The sequence below is a fragment of the Hemitrygon akajei genome, chromosome 11 (assembly GCF_048418815.1).
Source record: "Hemitrygon akajei chromosome 11, sHemAka1.3, whole genome shotgun sequence".
Classification (NCBI taxonomy): domain Eukaryota; kingdom Metazoa; phylum Chordata; class Chondrichthyes; order Myliobatiformes; family Dasyatidae; genus Hemitrygon; species Hemitrygon akajei.
In genome coordinates, this window is record NC_133134.1 from 141,406,696 (window position 1) to 141,430,203 (window position 23,508).

General features: G+C 39.0%; 1 protein-coding gene across 1 annotated transcript in view; it reads left to right on the top strand.

Moving 5' to 3' along the window:
- Positions 1-8,381: 8,381 nt before the first annotated feature.
- Positions 8,382-23,508, top strand: part of LOC140736079 (phosphoprotein associated with glycosphingolipid-enriched microdomains 1-like) — a 91,827-nt gene continuing 76,700 nt past the window's right edge. The window contains exon 1 of the mRNA XM_073061818.1: positions 8,382-8,589. The gene's annotated coding sequence lies outside the window, so the exon portion shown is untranslated. The remainder of the gene's footprint in view (positions 8,590-23,508) is intronic.

Consider the following 23,508-nt stretch of genomic DNA (forward strand, 5'->3'; position numbering starts at 1 on the left):
TGTGGCCTCATCACGACAGTGAAGGAGGCCATAGACAGACATATTGGAATGGGAATGGGAAGTGGAATTAAAATGGGTCGTCACTAGGAGATCCCACTTTTTCTGGCGGATGATTGGTGAAGCAGTCTCCCAGTCTGCATCGGGTCTCACCGATATACAGGAGGCAATAATGGAAGCACCAGACACAGTACACTGATACTTAGGTGGCCATACTGGGAGCACTGGACACCACACACCGATATACAGGATACAACAGCTTCTTACTAGCACCTGTTCTGTGCACTTGTGTTGCATTAGGCGCTACACCGTACTGAGAGTGAACAGTTTTTAAATAGGGTCGGTTGCGTATGCTAGTGTAATGTCATTCATTTGGGCAACTGATGCCAAATTAAAAAGCAGTGGTTTTACACACTACTTCATGCAGGAAGGCAGTGAGGCAGTCCATTATCTGCACTGGGCGTCTGCACCAATTTTGTTAATTTACAGTCAATCAAAAGAACACAGCGGTGTACACTGTATGAATTCCTCTGTCAATAACTATTAGAAACTAATACACAGTTTTATAGTACTATAATTTGTTACTCATTTAAATGTCTTTTTAAATGAAAATTAAATTTCCATGAAATTTCAGCTAATTGAGGCAGCCACTTAATTGGGCCAAAATGTCAACCAATTAACCGGAATCCACTGTAATTGAATTCAGTATTTGATCAACAGGAGCGTATAGTAAAATAAAAGAAGAAGAAGAATGGTAAAATTATACAGGTTGTCAGTGATCTATTAGAGAACTGCATACAGTACAGACTCTATTTAAAAGAACAGTGTTCATCCTTCAGAGAGGATACAAGTTATTAATTGGGACATTCTCTGGTACAAAGAATGTGATTAAAAGCAAGGCTTTAAAAGTTATCTTTTTTTCAAACAATGCAGACTGCTGTCGATACAAGAGAAATGCTTAATTGTTACACGATAATAAGAAAGGTGAATGAAAAATGATGAATGATTTTTGAAACACTGCACATTAACTCCTAGATTAGTAGTTGAGGCAGAAATTACTTCAACATTCAAGATTAGATTTGGTAAGTGTATCAAAAGGTGCATAAATTTAAGGTTACAAAAGGAGTTTTAAGAGATCTGGGGTGTAAGTTTTATTTTGATAAGGTATGTGTTGATAACTGGAACACGCTGCTAGAGGAGGTGGTACAATTGCTACACATAAAAGGCATTCAGACAGGCACTTGAATAGGCAAGGCTTAGAAAGATATGGTACTAATATGGGAAAAAGGGATTAGCACAGCCAAAGGGCCATTTCTAAGCTATTCGGCTCAATTGCTCTATGGGGATGAAGAAGTTTAAATGAGAGAATTTTGAATAGAATTGCACCATGTGTGAAAAATAGATGCCGCCCATCTACTATTGGACTTAATATTCTGCTTTTGTGGTGTGATTTATACATAGTTTCATGCACTGATATAAAAAAAAGAAAGAATTAATCTGCTTATTTGGGGAGCAAGTGATTAAGCCAAAAAACAATGCAAGAAATAATTAGTGAAGTAGTAGTGCAATCACTCAAGTCAAGAGTGATGTTCTCCCTTAACAGAGAATGCCTGTGCATGACTTAGTTTAATGTGGGGAGGTCGGTACACCAGCAACCACCACATAGTCCTTGACATATTGGAGTCAGGATCCAGTGGCATGGCGTGCAAGATGACTATGGACCCTTCACTGCTGCAGCCTCCCTCTGCATTCACTGCTGTTGTGATGTGTCATCATCTTCCGTCAATTCCACCGTTGAGGCTTGGTTGGATCTTACTTTGGTTGGAACCTCCCCCTTGACTATAGGTTACCCTACCAGGAGCTAAGCTCCAGACAGCATTGCTCTCGTGATCTCAGGAACACACCACGATAAAGTGATGATCCTCGGAGAAGAATTAGTAAAGTGATAACGATAAGAAAAGATGGTGAAGTTTTCTTTAAATAAGTGAATGTGCTGTTGCAGGAATGACAATGCCGGGTGTATATTTACCGACATACATTGTACAAGCAGGCAGATGCGGTGCTTTAGGTGCCACTATTTGGCAGTCAGACCTCACAACCTTACTCTTGTCAAATTAATTCAAGCCAAAAGCTGCTTGGATGTTTTCATGCTAGTATTTGTTTATGTGATGCTGTGTGTCATAATTTATATAGTATTATTTTAAAGATGTGAGCACAAAACATTTTTTATGCCTGTTTCTTTACAAAGTGCAGACAGCTGCTTTTCCTGGAAGGCTTTGGAAGCTCAATAATTATAATTGTTCTGCCTATTGTGTTGAAGAACTTGAGCATTGCTCTTAGGTATTTTATCCCAATGCTTGATGCCATTGTACATTGTAAACAGCAGCAAGTAGAGGTGATCAAGTCATAACTGTCCACAAGTGAGGATAACAGCTTGATGTATAATAACTATTGACAGCAGACTGACCGCTTACTCCCGCTGGAATTTTCCTTCGGTCTCCTAAAAGCAAGCCAGCTCCGACAATCCAATAAGTGATAAAGAAGTGACCACCAGCTGTTAAAAATTAAATGTAGCTTTCCCTGACACAGTCCTCAAATACCATAAACAGTTGCCTGATAAATTCCGAGAGAAAAGTCTAATATAATTTAATGATGTTGCTAACTACAATGAATGAATTTGTAACAGCGACCTTTTCTCTGGCCGTTACACCAGCACGTAATTATCGAACAATATTCACAAACTTGTCTTGACACTGTAAAGAAATTTTCTACACTATATCAATTTTCATAGCATTAAATGCCTTCCTCGGGGCAATATAATGATAAAATGTGGTCCTCGACATTCCAAGATATGCTTCAAAATTTCCAAAGACAAAAATATAGACAACTATTTTCTGTGCAACATATGCTTTTGTCGCTTCAATTTTTAAAAACTTCTATCATTCTCAAGTTGAGGATGTTGTTGGTGAAGCTGTCATAAATTACACATTGTGACCTTGATTGTGGTGGACTTTGTTAAACCACTGAAAAGATGTATTTTTGGTCCAGTTTGATGTAAGTGTGTGGTTTAGTAGGTCACTTCAGAAGTTAGCGAAAACTATATAAGGCTGAATTCACATTGCTAAACTGAGGACAATAGATTTGCTTTCCTGTAGAATGTCAGTGAACTACGTGCATTTTCACAATATTTCAAAGGCTTTGATTTGCCTCCTGTTGATAGATTATAGTTACATATTTCCAGATCTTTAAATGAATAAATAAGTAACACTAAATTCACTTTATATAATGTGATTTGGACAATCATTAATGCAGGCATCTAATGACTAGACTACTAATCCAACATTTGTGCTTCTTCCCCTGTACAATTATATCTTACTACCTTAATTCATGGGAAGTCATGACTCACAAATTAGAATGACTTTTTTTTCCCAGTAAACAATCAACAGGACTAATGAAGACAAGGTATTGGACATTGTCTATGTGGACTTTGACAAGATCCCATTTGGTAGCCTGGTTCAAAGGGTTAGAACACCTGGGATCCAGGTTGAGCAGGCAAACCAGAAACAAAATTGGCTTCATGATAGGAGTCAGTACTTTGTAGTGGATGACAGTTTTTCAGATTGGAGTTCTTTAGGTAGTGGTGTGCTGCAGGGATAAAATGTGTGCCTTTTATTGTTCATTTATATTAATAATTTGAAAGAGAATAAAATGACATGATTTGTACGTACCCTATGCACAGACCCTAAAATGATGATATATTGAACAGTAAGATAGGTTGTCTAGATTATAATGGGATCTAGATCAACTGGGAAAGTGGGCAAGGGAATGACTGATGGAATTTAACTCAGACAAGGATGAAATAATGTATTTTGGGTAGTCAACATAGAACGTAGAACATAGAACACTGACCCTACACCAGTTATAACACTAACACCAATCCTTACCTCCTACATAGGCCTCCATTTTTCTATCGTCCATGCACCGTCAAACCAGACCAGGACATACACAGTGAATGATAAAACTCTGGGAAGTGTTCTTGAACGATTTATAGCTGCAGAGCTCCCTGAAATTAATGACACAGATAGATAGAGTAGTGAAGAAGATGTGTTATGCTTGCCTTCATCAGCCCAGACAATGAGTATTTAAATTTCTGCATTACAGTTGCACAAATCATAGTTAGGCTGCACCATGTGCAGTTGCGCAAAACTGTGCCAGTTCTGGTCACCACATTATAGGAAAATTACAATAAAGTTAAAGAGGATGCAAAAAAGATTCACCAGAATGCTGCGTGTACTGGAGTGCTTGAGCTATATGGAAAATCGGGAAAGGTTGGAATTGTTTTCTCTGTAGTAAAGGAGGTTGAGGGATGATATTGGATAAGTTTAGAACATTATGTGAGGCATAGATAAGTTAGTCAGAATTTTTTCTTCCAGAGTAGGTGAGCCTAAAACTAGTGGACCCACATTTAATAAAGACACAAGAGACTGCAGATGCTGAAATCTGCAGCAGAGAGAAAAGAAATACAAAATGCTAGAGGAACTCAACTGATCAGGCAGGTTCTGCAAAGGGAAATGCACAGTTGACTTTTCAGGTAAAGACTCTTCATCTAGCCTAAAAGATAGGGAGGTAGCCAGTATAAGGTGATGCGAGAAAAGGGTGGAGCAAGAACTGGCAACAACCCAGGTGAGGAGGAGTGATAGGCAGCAGGAGAAGGGAAGAATGGAAATAATAACATATGCAAAGAGCTGATAGGTTGAGGTAAGGAGGGCTGCATATAATAGGAAAGGAAGGTGGAGCATTGAACCAAATAAGCAAGGTGGATAACAGCAGTAGGGACAGGGATCCAGTGTGAGGAATACGTGGGTGATGGGCAAGTGGATGGGTTGGAGAGGAAAGAAACAGTGTGATGGGAGGCTGGGGTTGGATGGATGGGAGTGGGAGTAACGTGTAGATCAGGAAGAGAGTGAACAGGGTCAGATGTGGCACAGTTTATGAAACTGAACCTGAGAGGCAAGTTTTTCACTCATGGGTGCTGGGTCCACGGAACGAGCTGCTAGAGGAGGTGTAGAGGCAGAATTAATTACAGTGTTTAAAGGACATGGGCATGAAGGGCTTAGAATGATAGAATGATAGGAAAGGAGTTTAGTGTAGGTAGGCATCATGGTCAGCATTGACAAATTGAGCCAAATTATTTCTGTGCTAAATACATCTATAAGTCTATGAGTCCAAGTGGCTGTATGTTATTAACAATGTATGAATCTCTTAAGAATATAGGGTCTTTCAAGCCAAGATGGAATAAAATTAGAACAGAGAACCCATCAAAAAGAAGTAGCAGAGAAGTACATCTAGAAGCTGTGCTGCTCAGCTTTTGTGTGTGTCAGTAGAATATCCATGAGCTCACAGCTGCAGAGTTCAAGGTACATGCTTTTATGAGTGTTACATACCATTACTAGAACAGACTAACTCCCTTCACATGCATGACCTGACAGACATTTTCTATTCTAATTATTTTCCACATTAGAATTACCAGATAGACGTTTGTCTTGTCATTCAATGCTCATGCCAACTGATTGCTTCAGTGGACTACCCAATCAATAATCTCTGGCTTATAAATTGAATCATTTTGTAGCTGGAATGATTAAATGGAATGCAATGCATTTTTTCAGTCCAAGGTAAGCAAGGTACACATGAGGGAAGACAACAGGCATTATTTAGTATGTGAGTTATATTCTCATAGTAAGTTTTGGAAAGACTCCTCGACGTCCTTGTTTGCATACTCTGTGGTCACTTTATTAGTACCTGTCGTACACCAGCCCGTTAATGCAAGTATCTAATCAACCAATTCAACGCATAAAAGCATGTAGGCATGGTCAAGAGGTTCAGTTGCTGTTCAGACCAAGCATAATAATGGGGAAGAAATGTGACCTAAGTGACTTTGACCATGGAATGATTATTGGTGCCAGATGGGATGGTTTGAGTATCTCAGAAACTGCTGACCTCCTGGGGTTCTCACATACAACAGTCTCTAGAGTTTACAGAGAATAGTACAACAAACAGAAAAAAAAACATCTTGTAAGCAGTAATTTTGTAGGTGAAAATGACTTGTTAATGAGAGAGGTCAGAGGAGAATGGCCAAACTGGCTCAAGCTGACAGGAAGGCGATAGTAATTGAAATAACCACACATTACAACACTAGTGTGTAGAAGAGCATCCCTGAATACATAACTCTTCAAACCTTGAAGTGGATGAGCTGCAGCAGAAGACCATGACCATACACTCCATGGTCACTTTATTAGCTACAGTAAGTATCTGATAAATTGTTCACTGAGCGTAGGTTGCATTTGTGTCTTTGTACATTGGGAAAGGCTTCTCCACATCACCAAGTTGATTTCCAGTTGAAAACTCTGCTCTTTCAAAAGCTATGTAACATTGTGTTCATTAACACGCTGTGTTTACTGTGTAACACTTCAAATGTCCATTACTAAGTGAAGACTCCATTTAATCCATCCCAATTCTTTTGTAAAATTTACTCTGGATCTTTCTTCACCCATCTAGTTCCATTTGCCTACCTCGTCCACAATGGTTCCCATTATAAACTTCCGTACTATTAGATTCCAGCACTGGAGACACAAGAGGCTGCAGATACTGGAATATGGACACATGCATAAAGTCCTGGAGAAAGTCAACAGGTCAGTCCATGGAGGTAAATTGACAGCTGATGTTTCAGGCTGCAACCTTTCATTGGGATTGGAAGGAAAGAGAATTGTTATAAAAGGGTGAAGTGGAGGAGTAGAGCAAGATCTGGTAGATAATGAGTGTGTCCATATGAGGACATGATCGGCATGAGGAGGATGAGTGGGAATAAGATGAGAGATGATAGGTGGATGCATGCGAGGAAGTGATAGGCAGATGAGGGTGTGGGTGAGTTGGAACGATATCAGAAGCTGAGAGGTGGTAGTTGGACCCATCTGAGGAGATGATAAGCAGATGCAGGGATGAGTGGAAATTATGTTAGAAGTAGCAAGGTGATTGGTGGATCCATCTGAGGAGATGATAAACAGATGCGAGGGTGAGCAGAACTTATGTTAGAAGCAGGAAGGTGATTGGTGGATCCATCTGAAGAGATGATAGGAAGATGAAGAGTGAGTGGAAGTGATGTTAGAAGCTGGGAGATGATAGGTGGAAATGACAAATGGCTGAGGATGATGGAATCGGATGAGGAAAGATAGTGTGAGCATGGAATAAAGGGAGGGGAGCGGGAAATACTTTGAAATACAGTTGCATCAGTATGAATTAAGCAATCTGACAGTCTGGTGGAAGAAGCTGTCCCAAAACCTGTTGGTCCTGGCTTTTATGCTGCGGTACCGTTTCCCAGATGGTAGCAGCTGGAACAGTTTGTGGTTGGGGTGACTTGGGTCCTCAATGGTCCTTCAGGCCCTTTTGGCACACCTGTCTTTGTAAATGTCCTGAATAGTGGGAGGTTCACATCTACAGATGTACTGGGCTGTCCACACCACTCTCTGCAGAGTCCTGCGATTGAGGGAAGTACAGTTCCCATACCAGGCAGTGATGCAGCCAGTCAGGATGCTCTCAATTGTGCTCCTGTAGAAAGTCCTTGGGCTTTGGGGACCCATACCAAACTTCTTGAATTGTCTAAGGTGAAAGAGGCGCTGTTGTGCTTTTCTCACCACCCAGCCGGTGTGTACAGACCACCTGAGATCCTCGGTGATGTGTATGCCGAGGAACTTAAAGCTCTTCACCCACTTAACCCCAGATCCATTGATGTCAATAGGGGTTAGCCTGTCTTATTTCCCCCTGTAGTCCACAACCAGCTCCTTTGTTTTTGCCACGTTGAGGGAGAGGTTGTTTTCCAGACACCACTGCGTCAGGATGATGACTTCTTCTCTGAAGGCTGCCTCGTTATTATTTTAGATTAGGCCAATCAGTGTTGTGTTGCAGCAAATGTAATCAGCAGAGCCTGCGCAGTTCTTCTCTTTCTTGTTTTTGTGGCTATCTAGAGAAGAGAGTTTCAGAGTTGCATACTTCGATATTAAATGAATCTCAGAACCTGCAATGAAGTAAAACAAAGACTGATCCACCTGAAATCACTTACTTACTAATTTAAAAAGTGGACTAACAAACCTGCGCATTCAGAGCAACACACACAAAATACTGGAGGAATTCAGCTAGTCTGCGAAGGAGAATAAACATTCGACGTTTCGGGCCGAGGTCCCTTCGTCCAATGCTCTGTAAAACTATAGGGAGCGCTCTAGTTCTGCTTCAGTCTGCGGGTGGTTTAATCACATGGTTAGAGAGGGCGGGTGATAGGAAGAGTTTGAGAGTCCCTTCTGCTAAAAGTTGAGTGACTATGATGCCAATAAACTGAGCAGCCGTTCAGTGTGAGGTAACGTTACTCACTCTGAGGAGGATTTGGTTTTATTTGTGAAGTTGCATAATGCGATACAAGGAATGTGCTGCAACCAATGCCAAACAACGGTGTTGCGCTGGGAACATTCGCTTCAGGGGAATCGGCAGGCGCGTAATATTGAACCCAAGAAGCAATAAATCACTTTACGAGGTTTATTTTTCAGAGTAAGTGTTATATCTAGTAATCGTTCTTGCATTTGACTGTGCAGTTTTATAACCGTAAATGTTTCTCTTACAATTGAAGCAGCATTTTAGGTTGTGGCTAAACTGAGAAGCGAAGTTTTTAAGCTGTTGACCTTTTGCTTCGTACAGCACGATGGGTTAATTCCGTGGTACCTGCTGCTAAAATGCCAACTGGGTAATTAATTCATACGTTAAACATAGCATATTTTCACATTTCTCTCTGTGCGAGACACCGAGTTGTGCTTTTGCCAGTTCATTGAAAAGAAATTTAAAATTCAGTACATCGTTATAGGACACTTGCCTTCAAAATTAATGGGTTTAAAAGTCGCAACCTCGCCTTGCCGATTTTAGATGAGAAATTTGCCAGAATGTATACTGTGCAAATCCACTTAATAAGCCTTGTAAATTTGACCTCCAGCTTGTATTTACACTGTGCATGAACGATTAGTGGGTGATTAGATGTGTAAATAGCACTGAACCGCTCAAAATTGATTTCTGCGTCGCATTCTCCTGAAATTGGAAGATGTGATTTCGACTTAACCATTACAGCCATAGTAATTTTTAGGACGTGAATAAACTGTGGTCACTGAACTCAAAACTGCTCCATTCTCATCGTTTCTCCGCTGCAGCTGCTGTCTACTGACATTGTTCATCCTTGGCTTACGGTTCCTTCAGCGTATGATGCACCCCGTCTATTTATATACAACAAACGATAAGATTTTCACTGTTGAATAATACTTTCCGCTCCTCGATATAATCATCTTCGTTTCCAAATAGACCTTTCGTTACAGTTATGAGATATAGAAACGGCAATTTCCATTTGGTAATAAAAATATGGTAGACGGCGCCAGGAGATTATCGTGCTTATTTAAAACGTACAGCAGAGAAGCGGGCTATGCCATCGTGGCTAATCAATGTTGGCCTTCAATTCGAACACCAGCTGACTCACACCCTACAGCATCTCATGGATTTGCCCTGAAAATTGTCTATAAGTACATTTCAGAAATATGGACCATCCATCCTTCTGCTCCGCACTTGCTGCCTAACCCGCTGAGTTCTTACAACAGCTCAAAGTTTTTGCTTTTCAGAATGGTGGTGATGTACGTCAAGCTACCCCAGTCTTCTAGCTTCTTGGCAAAAAAAAAGCCCGAGCTGTTTTGAAGTTATAAATTTTAGCCTTTAAAATAACAGACATTGTTTCTATAAAACATTTTCCTGACTTTTTTTAAAGCAAAAGATATGAAAGCTAAATGATAGGTTTAGATTTAGCACAATCTTATTAAATGTTGCAGCAGACCCCACAAGCTCGGTGGACTCCCAGTCCTATTTTGCTAGGCCAACTTCCGAGCAGGAGGGTTTGTTCACGAAATTATCAATTTTGCAGATATTCACGTTCTGCAAAGAACAGAACTATAAGGTTCATACATATTAGTAATTGGTATTTCAAAGCTTCTTATGCCTGTAGTTTCCCTCAGGCATTGGACTGAGGAGGTAAATTAAATACAAGTGTATTTGAAATATACTCTAACAGTTATGTTCCTTTATGTTTATCAAAACAGCAGGAATAAAGATTTGACAGCTATAAGCACATGAGCTAGACTGTTACATAAATTCAAATAATGCTAAGAGTGTTATAAAAGTAAGAACTCATCAGATTAAAAATAGGGACTATGCATATAGAAACATACAGCACACACAGAATGCTGGAGGAGCTCAGCAGATCAGGCAACATCTATGGAAAGGAATAAAGAGTTGATGTTTTGGGCCGAGACCCAGTCCTGATGAAGGGTAAATCACAAACACGAGAAAATCTGCAAATGCTACACATCCAGTGCAACAGACACAAACTGCTGAAGGAGCTCAGCAGGTCAGGCAGCATCTATGGACAAGAGTAGACAGTCAACGTTTCAGGCCGAGACCCTTCTTCAGAAATGATAAAGGCTCTCGGCTGAAAACGTCATCTCTTTATTCATTTTGTGTGTGTTACACTGGATTTCCAGCATCTGCACAATCTCTTGTGTTTATAGGTATCTGACCATGTCACACACAAGAAAAAATCAAATAAGCTGGTTGAAAAGTAGATTTCTTGGATTTTGAGACTTCTTGGCCTTGAAATAATATGATTTACTCATGTGAGCATATTTAACACAATCTCTAAAATTCCATTCAACACCTGTTTCAAGAATCCTTAAAGAGTTAATTAAAACAATTAGGTAGATATTTTACATGTTTGAAAATTGGTATCCAAATATTAATCTTGTAAGTTATTTTTCACTTCAGATTCAGATCTTGTGATTAATTTCAAATGCGTCAATTTTATTATGCATAATCTTATCAATTTATAACCCTTAGTCTTATATCTGTCATAGTTTAATGATTTAAACAATTACTTTATTATAAGTAGGTTTGTTGATAAATTGAATATGGTCAGAGTTATACAGAATAGAAACAGGCCCTTTATCCCCGAATGTCCAGACCAAATAAGATGTCTGTCACAGCCAGTTTCTTCTCCTATGCTTGGCCCATATCCACCTAAACATTTCCTATACACATATCTGTCCGAAACCTGTAATTGAAACACCTACTACTTTTCTAGCCCCCTATTCCACATATACAATTTCCTCTGTGTGGAAAAAGTAGCCCCCTGGGTCCCTTTCCAAGGAAAAGATTGTGACATTATCTAGGTCGCTCTTAATTATCTATACCTTGTAAGATCACCCCTCAGCCTCTTGCACTACAGGGAGAAAATCCCCAGTCTATCTAAAGTCTCTATATCACTGGAAAAAAGACCATGACTTTATCTGTTCCACTCATGATTTTATAAACCTCCTTAAAATCACTACTCAGCTTACTACACTCCAGCCTATCAGTCTCTCCTTATAATTCAAGTCCTCTGGTCCTGGTGATGGCCTTGTGAATCTCTTCTGCCCCCTTTCCAGCTTAGTGACACCCTTCCTTACCAAAATCTTGTACAGCTATAACACGATGTACTGGCTAGTTACTCATTGTCATGACTGGTGAAGGAACCTTCTTCACCATGATGTCTGTCTGTGTTGCTAACTTCAGGAAGATATGTACTTGGATCCATAGATCTCTCTGTTAATTAACACTCTCCAGGGCCTTGCTACTTACTGTGTAAGGGTTGCCTTGCAAAATACAACATTTCACATTTGTCTGACCCACTTCCTCGGTCCACTTTCCCAGTTAATCTAGATGCTGCTATAATCTTAGATAATTAACTTCACTATCCATGATACAACTAATTTTGGTGTCATATGCAAAGTAACCATGCCTAATAGATTTCCATCCAAAAATCTGTTAATATAGATAATGAATAACAGAAGATCTGGCACCATTGCTGGTCATACGCCTCCAGATATTCCCCAGACTGCACTCCTCTACTGTCACCGATCAATCTCATCCTTCCACCGAGTCAATTATGTATTCAGTTGACTAACTCACCCTGGATCCCATGTGATCTAACCTTCTGGACCAGCTTATCACATGGCAGCACGTAAGGGCCTTGCTAAAGTCCATCAAGGGAATGTCTACCACACTGCCTTTGTCAATATTCTTGGTCAACTCTTCAAAAACCTCAATAAAATTTGTGAGAGACAATTTCTAACACAAAATTATGCGATCAATCGCTGGCATTCCTAAGACAGGTAGATTCAGAGGGGTCTCTGAGAATTCTCACAACAGATAATAGGCTCATCAGCCTGTAGTTCCCTGACTTGTCTTTGCCACATTTCTGAAATTAAGGTACAATATTAGCTATCCTCTAGGTTTCTGTTACTTCATGCTTGATTAATGATGATACAAATATCACTGTCAGGCTCCAGCAATTTCTTCCCTGCTCTCCCTACAGTGTCCTAGCATACACTTCTGTTGAGTACTGGGATATATCCATCTTTATACTCTCACCTCCTTTGCTTCTGGCTTTCTCTCATGGATAATCCACCATTTTTTTCAGGTTATTTACAATGTGCTTTGATTCACAATCACAAAAGAGGTAACAGTGTAGATACTCCTTTTAATGGTGGTGCTGCTCTATTTCCAGAGTAACATATTAACTAGAGGCCAGAGAGTTTAGGAAAACTACAAAGAAATGATGCTTCAACATAATATGGAGTTGACAATTTCTGGCAATATCGGTATTAATTATCCAACCTAATTAGTCACATCGCAGTGTGCTGAAGACTCAGGTTCATTCTTACAAGAATGGAATCTGGATAATGGGCTTGCCAGGTATAAGGAAAAGTCATATGTCCTAAATGACACTAATAAACCAGTTGGCTATGTACAGGGGACTGGTGGACAAGTTTCTGGAGTGGTGCGGGCAGAATCACCTGCTCCTGAATGTTGCTAAAACCGGGGAGGAGGAAGTGGACTGTATACATTCTGGGAGAGGAAGTTGCAGTGATGGTGGCATACAAATACTTGGCTGTTCACCTTAACAACAGACTTGACTGGAAAACCAACACTGTGGCAGTTCATAGCAAGGGGATGAGCAGACTCTATTTTCTGAGGAAGCTGAGATCCCGTAATGTGTGCAGCAGAATGCTGGAGATCTTTTACCAGTCTGTTGCAAGTGCAGTCTTCTTTGTGGTTCATGTTGGGGAGCAGCATCGGTGGCGGTGATGCTAAAAGGCTAAATAAACTCATCAAAAAGGCTGGATCTGTCCTTGGCTACAACCCGGACTCTTTCGAGTTAGTTGTGGAAAGGAGGTCATTAAACAAAGGAGGTCCATTATGGACAGCCGAGCACATCCCCTCCATGACCTACTGAATAAGCAGAGAAGCATCTTTTTGAACAGACTCATTCAGCTCCGCTGTGACAAGAATCATTGCAAAATCTTTCCTACCAAATGCAATAAGCATATACAACAGTTCATCTCTGTGTGACAGGAAAACACACATCATAGCACAATAGTCTCTGCTTTATTATTTGTTACATTATTATTGCACATTGGTATATTACTAGTTTTTACATAATTATTATTCTGTATTTGTTGTTAGTTAAGCACACTGCTAGGTGTGTTTTTAAATGTTGCTGCTGTAACAAAAGAATTTCCCACTTGGGATCAATGAAGTAGTATTATTATTATTATTAATCCATAAGAATTGATATTGCTTTCAGAAAGTGAGGTGTTGCTCTGACTTTGTGCTCAGCCTCATTATAACAGTGCAGGCGGCCACAAACAAATAATCTGTGATAGATCCTATTCCTATCCAATTGTCTGTGGCTTCCTACACTGACGTAACATGGCCCAAAGTAAGCTTGAGCATCTCTTTATCCGTTTCGATCTGTTGAAGCCTTATGGACTCAATATAAGATAAGCACACATAAGATATTTTTTTCTCTGTATTAGAACTAACTATTTCCACTGTAAGTCCTCCACCTGCGATATTAGTTCTCTTTAGCTCTCACAGCCTGACTTACTGGGCATTTCCCACAGTCTAACTTCATCCATTATCCTAAAAACTCTTTAGTAGATATTGCATTGTCTTGTACATCCCTTCGCCAACTTTCCCTGCAACTTAAAACTAATTTATTTTTCTCCCTATCACAGTTCTGATGAAGATCTGAAATATTAACTCTGTTTCTCTTTTCACAGATTCTATCTGATATGCTAAATGTTTCCAATACTCTTTTTGTTATTAGTACTGATGTCAACTTTTTAAGTGAAGTTCATTATCCATTGGAACTTACTCTATATCTTTTCACATTAGTCCATGCATCTGGCTTTCTGGACTTGCAAATAAAACACTGATATATTCATTATAATAATAGATTGAAAACCTAAATATAGACCCTTTAATATAAACACCACCCACAGTAAATCCAAGGTGCTCTGTATTTATTTTCTATGTTTACCAATTAAATATGTTTTTTTTTGTTAACAGCTGGAAATGCATTTCTTAATCTGGAATCCGGTGCAGCTTAATGGAAAAGCTTGTATCGTATTATGAACATAGTAGAGATAAAAGAAGGGTTATCAGCCTGAGGAGTATTTTAAAACAATATTGAGGTGGTTATCAACATTTTAAAGGAACATTCTTCAGAAAATTATGTAATATTCAGTTGAGATCTCTCAATTTAAAGTCATTAGTTTTATACCATCTTCCTATTTGAATATTGGATATAGGAATTATAGAAAAAACTTAGATGTTTATCACATTGATTCTCAAACTTGCGCTAGCTAGAATTAAATATTCTAATCTTATTTCTTTGCTCTTTCGTAAAGCATTTTATGTGAACTATTTTCAAATACTTACAACGTTGCTTTTTAAATCTCATTTTAAACAATTGCATCTGGCCAAGATGTGGCAGCATTTACATTGTTTTCTAATTTGCTTCTTCCATGAAATTTTACTTCATTTTAGCAGGACAGATCATCTAGATTACAATTGTTATATATTCAAGGATGAAATTTGTATGATCATAATTTTTGTCAAGATATGCCATGTCCAATCTCTAGCTATGGACACCATTCTACTTTTGATTGACAACAAATGTTGGAATTACTCTAGAGAAAATGAGATCAGTTTGTGTCTGAGACCTCATAAGCTGCAAACCTCATGAAGTGTGTATTAGAAGTCTCATTTTAAACAAACAATTCATATATATATGTAGGCATATAACTCTACAACAGGTGTCAGCAACTCAACACAATACTTTTTCCCATCTCATAAAATCTTGGCTGATCTGAATGTAACTTCAATTCTACATTCCTTTCTAATTGAGGTAACCATTAATACCTCTGCCTTAAATTTTGAAAGGCATTGCTTCTATTGCCCTTTTTTAAAAAAAATGTTCCAAAGATTACAAACATCTAAATTTTTTTTTGCTTTATCTCCATCTTAAGTAGGTGCCCTCTTATTTTTAAACATTGAACATTAGTTTTGGATACTCTCACAAGTGAAAAAAATCCTTCCTATATCTCTGTATCTACTTTGTCAAAGCTCCTCAGCATTTTGGTTGTCTCAGTAAGGTCCCCTCATTATTTGTCTCACCTATCCAACCCATTCCAGGTATTAGTCCAGACAAACTACCCATTCCAGATACTAGGCCAATAACGTTAATCTTAATTGACTCGGAAGAATTAACATTCTTTCCTTAAAAATTAATCCAGTGCCTTACACGGTATTCCCAATATGGTCTACCAATGCCACACTTAATCAAAATATAATCTCCTTACTTTTCTTCAGTTACCTTGTAATAAACAACAATGATCTGTTAGCTTTGTTAATTACTTGTTGTGCCCGAGTACTATTTTTTATGAATCATGCATTAGAATACCCAGATTACTTCACAATCTCTTACCATTCAGAAAATGTTTCTTTTTAAATTTGTAATAACAGTGCAGTTTGAAGTGGCTTTATGAAGTTTCTGAGAAAAAATCAGCAATATGTACATGCAGATTAGATTTCATTTGAAGCTCTAAGAAGTGTGCAATGAAATCTTTGCTAAATTCCAGATATAGCTACTCCTTTAGCTTGAGTGTTAAGTTGAATAAAGAGATTACTGGATTCTGTCCTCTGTTTCCTCCCTTTTTAGCTCTTTATAAAGAACTCTCAGAGCAGGGTAATTTTAATGAGTTCATCAATTCCAATGCATGGCTATCTTGAAGAATAAAGATAATCAGTATTACAGATAATGTAATATTAATAGAGAATTGTCTGATTGTGAAATATTACTTAGAGTGCTTTGTGTGAATATACAGTATTTGCCAGGAATTCCATTGGAGTAGCCAGTATCTTGACCTATGATACTGTTGCATTCAGCAGGGGTGTGGAGAAACTAGTAAGTTCAGTTATTAATGTTCAGTTATTAAGGGACAATGTTCAGTTCTAAATAAGTCTTAAACTTTCCTGTAGGAGATATAACATGGGGTATTATACAAGAATTCAGGGAATACAGGCTCTATAGGTTGATCTAGCATTTAATTGCCCATCATTTGAGAAGATAGCAATGAGTTGCCTTCTTGAACCGCTACAGTCAACAAGAGACAATTTATTTTAATTCGAATCAATAGCTCATTTTTCTTTAGATAAAGAAGTCAAAGGATGTATACATAATTACTCCATAATTTGACAAATTTTAATAATGATCAAACAATCCCTATTGCACTGAAAATGAACTGTTACAACCACTGTAATTACTTAAAATCTTACAGTTTTGAAACCAGTTATTTTGCTCAATTCTACCAGTGCTTATGTTCCATACGAATCTCCTCTCCCTTCACAAGTGCCATTGCCTTTTAACTTCTTCCCAATAATGCTCAGGTTTTTCAGCAGTCCAGCAATAGGTGTGTGCAGCAAACGCTGCCTTTGTAACTGAAATCTGATGAACGTAGACATAATCAAGATGTGCTAATTAGATCAAGACTCAAGTTGCTTCTATAAATAAAGAGGAAGCAATCATCAAAACAATCTGTTAGGAACCACATCTTCCTAAAGACGTCAGAGTTATCTTTTTGAATTTCTACAACACTCTAAAATGCACCACTCCCTGCCTAAGCCTTCATTAAATGTATTGCATGTGCCTAGTAGTTTATAGCAAAATATTGTGCTTGAGTTTGATCCATGAAAATAACATTGAAAAATTTGTTCTCACAATCATCTTACTTGCATAAGGGAATAGTTAAGAGTAAGTAAAACTATTGAATCAGAATCTATTGTCAAAATAACAGTTATTGGCACCTGCCAACATTTAAAAGGCTGAAAGATGGCAAATGGAGTTTAATGCTGATAAGTGTGAGGTGCTACACTTTGGTAGGACTAATCAAAATAGGACATACATGGTAAATGGTAGGGCATTGATGAATGCAGTAGAACAGAGTGATCTAGGGATAATGGTGCATAGTTCCCTGAAGGTGGAATCTCATGTGGATAGGGTGGTGAAGAAAGCTTTTGGTATGCTGGCCTTTATAAATTGGAGCATTGAGTATAGGAGTTGGGATGTAATGTTAAAATTGTACAAGGCATAGGTGAGGCCAAATTTGGAATATTCTGTACAGTTCTGGTCACCGAATTATAGGAAAGATGTCAACAAAATAGAGAGAGTACAGAGGAGATTTACTAGAATGTTACCTGGGTTTCAGCACCTAACTTGCAGAGAAAGGTTGAACAAGTTAGGTCTTTATTCTTTGGAGCATAGAAGGTTGAGGGGGGACTTGATAGAGGTATTTAAAATTACGAGGGGGATAGATAGAGTTGACGTAGATAGGCTTTTTCCATTGAGAGTAGGGGAGATTCAAACAAGAGGACATGAGTTGAGAGTTAAGGGGCAAAAGTTTAGGGGTAACACGAGGGGAACTTCTTTACTCAGAGAGTGGTAGCTGTGTGGAACGAGCTTCTGAAAGAAGTGGTAGAAGCAGGTTCGATATTATCATTTAAAGTAAAATTGGATAGGTATATGGACAGGAAAGGAATGGAGGGTTATGGGCTGAGTGCGGGTCAGTGAGAGTAAGCGTTCGGCACGGACTAGAAGGGCCGAGATGGCCTGTTTCCGTGCTGTAATTGTTATATGGTTATATGGTTTATAAATAAAATTTAAATGGGTGAGAAGAGCAGGCACACCATTTAGCAGTGATATCTAAAAGTTGGTTTTGGTGTTAGACCACTCCAACATTAACTTCTTAGTTATGGCTCATTGTGTCTGATTCACAACTCAAATACATTGAATTAATTCGTGCTCGTACTAATTGATCTCAACCCAAATTAATAGCCTTTTCCACGTTACCTGTAGCTGTCAGTGAAGTTCCCTAGCTGCAAAAAAATACCTTGTGAAATCTCGTTCCCATAGCAAATTATAGGGGGGAAAGGGAGAAATGTATCTCCGTTGTTTGTGTTAAAAAGAGTTCTTAATTTCAAACATGACTTGCTATGAGTTCAATGGAATCAGAACGTACAGAATGTATATAAACTGCAACCAATGCCCAGACATTTAGGACTATAACTAAAGACAAATTTATCCCATTACAATTAGAGCATAATTATATATATCAATCTTCTATCTTCTTCTCTCACAATTAAATCTTTAACTCTTATTTATTTTTCGGTACCCAGCTTGCTCTTGCAGTTACCTACTCTAATTTACACTTTCTTTCTCGGAGTAACAGCATCCTACGATTCTCTGACGACAGCACAGGGTTTGTCTGCCCTGTTTCTCCATTAGGACAACACACCCCATCCTCCTCCTGCATCCCAGGTCCTGACGACACTTGGAGAAGTTTTATTGCATGACCCTCTCACAAATGTATCTGCCCTTGTAATGAAAGCACAATTTAGCTGGAGGCATTGTGCAACATTTTGCTCAAAGGAGAATAACCCCTTTTCTCTGGCCTAACCCTTAAGCTGAATTCTTCAACCCTGGAACCAATAATCCTGAATCTTTTTTTTTACACCTTCTTTAAGATCTTCACTTCCTTTCTAAATTTAACTGACCACATTTGGATGTAACATTATTTATTGAAGAAGTGGAATATATATGTAACATATAAAATATTATTGAAGAAACATTATAATTGTACTTCCAAGATAATGGTCCTGCTTTTGTATTCTTGGTGTATTCTGGTATGTCCTCACCAGGTCTTGTCAAACTAAACACGAGGAAATCTGCAGATGTTGGAAATTCAAGCAACACACACAAAACGCTGGTGGAACACAGCAGGCCAGGCAGCATCTATAAGGAGATGCACTGTCAACGTTTCGGGCCGAGACCCTTCGTCAGGACTCATGAAATCATGACGAAGGGTCTCGGCCTGAAACGTCGACAGTGCTTCTTGTAAAATTATTGGCTTTGTCCCTTGTATCCTTGTCAAGAGGCAGACATTTCTTCAGCTTTCTGAGTAGGTAGTCCGTGGCACAGTGGAGTAACTCCAATGACTGAGGTGGAGTCCTGATCTCTGGTGCTGTTTGGGGTTTTCTTAATATCTCAAAGATATGTGGATTTGTAGCCTAATTAGCAGCTCTAAATTGGCCCTGGTGTGTAAGTGAATGAAAGAATCTGAAGTGAGATGTGGGAGAAGGAAATTGGATTTGGGTGGGTCAAAGCTCTGTTGCTACGCTGTATGATTCTCTAAGTATATATCTCTAGTTTCTGGCTTCACACCATTGAATGATTTAGCAATGGATGTAATTTATAAATTCATGCATGCAAGGTTTATTTTATGCTTAGTAATAAACCATAATCATAATTGACTAATCAGTTAGATTGGGAATTGAAATAATTTGTTTTTACTGATGGTCGAAGGTCTGATAACGATTAGTTTCCCCGGGATCTCTTTCTCCTGTAGTACACATACCTCTCCTATAAAATTCTTTCTTCTCCAGCCCTTGACCTTGTCCCCACCCCACTTGGCTTCACCTATCACTTTCCAGCTAACTTCTTTCCCCTGCCCCCTACTTTTTATTCTGGCATCTTCCCCCTTCGAAGAAGGTCTCGGCCCAAGTTATCGACTGTTTACTCTTTTCCAAATGAAGCTGCCTGACATGCTGAGATCCGCCAGCATTTTGTGTGTGTTTAGTTTCCCTGTGAGATTCCATCTCTCACAATTTCTGACCTGCTGGAGTTATCCTACATCTCTGCAGTTTGCAATATTCAGGTTACTTTATATGTGCTCTCACTCTATATTTGACCTCACTTCCTGGCATTTTAAGAATGTTTTATTTTTTCAGATTCTCACATTCCAATTCCCTCCATTGACCTTGGTTAACCAAATGACCTAGGTTAAAGCTAATCCCCACAATTTTACCCACCTCATGATAGCCGAGCTATTCCCCTTGTCCTATCCATCCATACACTTTGCAACATACATTACGGTGCTAAAATCTTTGACACATCTATATAGCTAGGCTTCCTAAGACCTTTGCACAGTACTGTAGTAATTTTATGTATTGCACTGTACCGATGCCACAAAAAACGCAACAAATTTCATGACATATGTAAGTGATGAAAAACCTGATTCTGATATGGGTCTTTATGTTTGTCTAGTGATCTGAAGGTCGCTAGTTCGAGCCTTGGCTGAGGCTGCGTGTGTACCCTTGAGCAAGGCACTTAACCACACATTGCTCTGCGACAACACCGGTGCCAAGCTGTATGGGTCCTAATGCCCTTCCCTTGGACAACATCAGTGGCATGGAGAGGGGAGACTTGTAGCTTGGGAAACTGCCGGTCTTCCATTTTAAAAAAAACTGTGCCCTGGAAACTTTCCAAGGCACAGATCCATGGTCTATCAAGACTAACAGAGGCCTACACTCTATTAGGGTACTGAGAGTGGGAAGAGGGCAGGGAGAGGGGAATCATCATTGGCAAAAGGGGAAGGGAGAGGGGAATCATCATTGGCGAAAGGGAGAGGGAAGCACCAGAGAGACCTTTGGTAATGATCAATAAACTAATCATTTGGAATCAAATGATCTTACCTGGTGTCTCAGGGCTGGGATCTGCACCCGCGCCATCACTGACCCCAACACTCCTTCTCTGCCACTTGTCCCACACCCCTCCTGTAGCACTCTACCCTCAGATTTGCAGCATCTGCAGTTTTTGATTTTCAAATTCCAATTTTGTGTTGGGATGTTTTAGAACATCAGTAAGAGCTTCAATCCTTTTTTACAATTTAGGTAGGGCCACAAACTCTGATGAAAGCTTCAAAGTCATTCTGTTTTGTAGTGTTGTCTGACAGAAATTGAGAATTAGCCAGAGATTTAACTAGAGAATGATTGTTTTAGCCAGATGCACTTGGTGGAAATAATTGTATGTACATTAATAAACACTTGGATCTATGGTTTTACTGATCTGCCACTTTTCAGTGATCATTCAGCAACCAATAATGAAAAATATCCTTAAAACACTGCCTTTCCTCTTAATTCTGCATGGTCTAAAACTTAAATTAGCTGTGCATGGTGAAATATGGATATTGACTTTAAATACCCAATGACTACATAGTTCACATTTTTATTCATTATGTAATTAGCTGCTTCTAATTTGCCAGCCACTGTGAATTATGGATAACATATTAGACAGCTGTGCTTACCGACATGCTGTTTTGACTTTATGCACCTTTAGTAGAGATGCTTATACGTGATCTGAGCTGTGGAATTCACTCATAAAGGTAAAAGTTCAGCCATAGAACGAGGACAAAATGAGCAGAGGAGTCAATTCAGGGTGGATTCTGTTTCCACCAGGTTTCCTTTCTTCCCATCAGATTCATGAGTCATTTCAACCCAGCACAGGGGGTGTTTCACTTCAGCTGTTCTATTTTGAAGGGAAGGCAGCTGGTGTATAGAATCCTGATGAAGGATCTCAGTCCAAAATTTTCACTATGTGCTCCTCTCCGTGGATGCTGCCTGGCCTGCTAAGTTCCTCCAGCATTTTGTGTGTGCTGCCCTGGATCTCCAGTATCTGCAGAATCTCTTGTTTTTGTGGCATGTGGAATTCCATTCAGCCAGCAAGCTGGGATGAAATAGCCTTCCTTGCTGCATTGCAGAGTTCTTTAATCTGACAATGCCATATTCTAACAGTGACAATTACTCTAGGCCTAGGGTTCCCAACCTGGGGTCTACAGACCGTTCGCTTAATGATAGGTGTCCATAGCGTAAAAAAAGGTTGTGAACCCCTACTCTAGGCTTATGAGGGAACCTAAGGACAGCTGTAAATTCTTATCCTGGGATCCATGATCCAGTCAGCTGAAGAAAGAAGGAAAAGGAATTTTATTTTCTTTACAAAGCCCCACATACCAGCAATGCTGTCTATGCGCATTATGGGACCTTATTCCTTTAGTTCAGTGCTGTGGCTCAAGATTTTAAGTTATGGATATTTGAATAGATAGAAGTTCCAACCTCATAATATTTGTAATTGAGTGATGTTCCCAGAACCTACTGTATATCCTCTTGTGTTTAGTTATTATTTGATATAAACCTTAAAAATCAATTTTTGCACATTTTTTTCTTTTGGAGAAAAACAAGACAAAAAATAAGTTAATCCAGGTAAACTTTGCTTCGTATAAAGTCTAGGTATCCAGAAGTATAGAATGGTGATTCTGTAAAAAAAATATATGGCATGCTATATTATATCTCCAATAATACCCTAAGCCATTTATATACAATTAATTACTTTAGAACATGGAAGGAAATAGCAAGGTCCTAAAGAGTGCAGCATGAAGAATGAACGATATGTTGTGTCTGTACACCAAGAGAGCTAGTTGCTTCAAGCAATGACAAAGTAATCTTTAGTTCCCCAGAAATCACAGAGAGGATCTTACTTTAGTGTCTGCGACAAAACATGGCAATTCAGGCAACACAGAATTCCTTCCATATGGCTAGGTAGTGTCAACCAAGATGGTTGTGTTTTGTGCAGTTTATGCAGTCCTGGGTAGGTCTGTAGTCCAATGTAGTTTTTTCTGTGTTGTTTTTACGTAGTTCAGTGTAGTTTTTGTATTGTTTCATGTAGCACCATGGTCCTGAAAAACATTGTCTAGTTTTTACTCTGTACTGTCCCAGCAATTATGGTTGAAATGACAATAAAAAGTGACTTGTCCTGCCTTGTACGCTTAACTGCTCATAAACTTCGGTCTTGAGGGCTGATTGGGAGAATCTATCATGAACTGACTGGTGTTTACTTTTTAAGAATTTTTTTCCATCTCTTTCATAACGTGATTATGTATTATTTGTGTGATAACACAGGGACATTATACGCATGAAGAATACAGCTGCTTAGATTTGTTCATGTGGATCTCTGAGCATACTGTGCTGGGAATTTGACACACATCATTAAGAAGGAAGTGGATGTAGAATCATATTAGTGAAGCTAGAAAGATGGTGGGACTGCTCTTTCCTCTTGTTGTTGCCTTGTTTTTGATTAGAGAGGGGCAGAACTGAGACCCAAATAACAGGATA